At 38.4% G+C, this 1,299-nt stretch overlaps 1 non-coding gene across 1 annotated transcript; it reads left to right on the top strand.

The window, feature by feature from the left end:
- The first annotated feature begins 297 nt into the window (after window positions 1–297).
- On the top strand, window positions 298–403 carry LOC118610865. The gene has a single exon (XR_004954127.1). It is a non-coding gene; the product is annotated as a U6 spliceosomal RNA (small nuclear RNA).
- Window positions 404–1,299: the final 896 nt, after the last annotated feature.

Below are 1,299 nucleotides of genomic sequence, written 5' to 3' on the forward strand. Positions count from 1 at the left end.
CTGGGCTATTCGTAGTAACTTCCAAAGACTGAAGTGTGGAAAAAGGGGGGAAGGAAGAACTGAAGAGTAGAGAAACCTGACAAACACCACTCAGCCAGCTGATCAAGGTCAACGTCAACAGTCACAAATCATGTTGGTTGTACAAACCCTTGGTATGATGTGATTAAAATGGCACTTGACTTGGGTGGTCTTCCTCCCAATGTAATCATGAGAAAAACATCAAACAAATTTCCTTGTACGAAACGCCTGCCCAGAACTCCTCAAAATTGGCAAGGTCATCAAAAAGAAAAGACATCTGTGCTTGCTTCGGCAGCACACATATTGACATTGGAATGAGGCAGAGATTAGCAAGGTCTCTGCACAAGGATTTAATATGCAAACTCGTGAAGTGTTCCACATTTTAAAAGTTCAAAAGGATTTTTTTTTTAATAAAAAGAAAAAACTGAAAAGCTGTCAGTGCAAGAGGAACCTAAGGAGAGATGACTATTAAATATAATATGATATCCTGGATGAAATTCCAGAACAGATAAAGGACATTAGGAAAAACTAAGGACATTTGAATAAAGTAGGAAGTTAATTATTTATCGGCAGTGGTTTCTTCATTGTAACATAGGTACCATACTAATGTAAGATGTTAATATAGGCAAAACTGAGTGTGGGGTACGTGGGAACTTCATTCTATCATCACAATTTTTTCTGTAAATCTAAAACTATGCTAAAGTAAAAAGTTTATTTTTTTTTAAAAGGGACAACTGTGAAAACTTAGTTCATTTTCTTTGTTATTTAAATAGGAAGTATTTCTCAGCTACACATAATTTAACTCTGTTGAAGCAAATCTCCCTATTCATCTTATACTCCTTTATTTTTTTCTATAGCATTTATCACCATCTGACATAATGTATATTTATTACCCGAAAATAATTACCATGAAGGCAGGGTTTATGTGTCTTTTCTTTAGTGCTCTATCTCCCTCATTACATCGGTTACCTTTGTTGATTAACGAACCACCCTAAAATTCAGCAGTGTTGAACAAGTCATTTATTATTTCTCACGTCTATGGGTCTACAGGCAGGCTCGCTAACCTGCGCTAGCTTTGCCTGATGCCCACCAGATTTGTTCATGTGCCTTTGGCCAGCTGGCTAGTGGGCTGAGGACTGGCTGGTCTGGGATGCCCAGAGGTAGAATGACTTGTCTCCTGTCTGTCTGTCTCTCAGGTCCCTACGACAGGTTAGCCTAAGTGTGTTCTCACGGTACTGACGGAATTCTGTAAAAGGGAACGGAAGTGTGCAAGCATTTTTA

Source organism: Rousettus aegyptiacus, unplaced genomic scaffold (genome assembly GCF_014176215.1).
Source record: "Rousettus aegyptiacus isolate mRouAeg1 unplaced genomic scaffold, mRouAeg1.p scaffold_m13_p_13, whole genome shotgun sequence".
Classification (NCBI taxonomy): domain Eukaryota; kingdom Metazoa; phylum Chordata; class Mammalia; order Chiroptera; family Pteropodidae; genus Rousettus; species Rousettus aegyptiacus.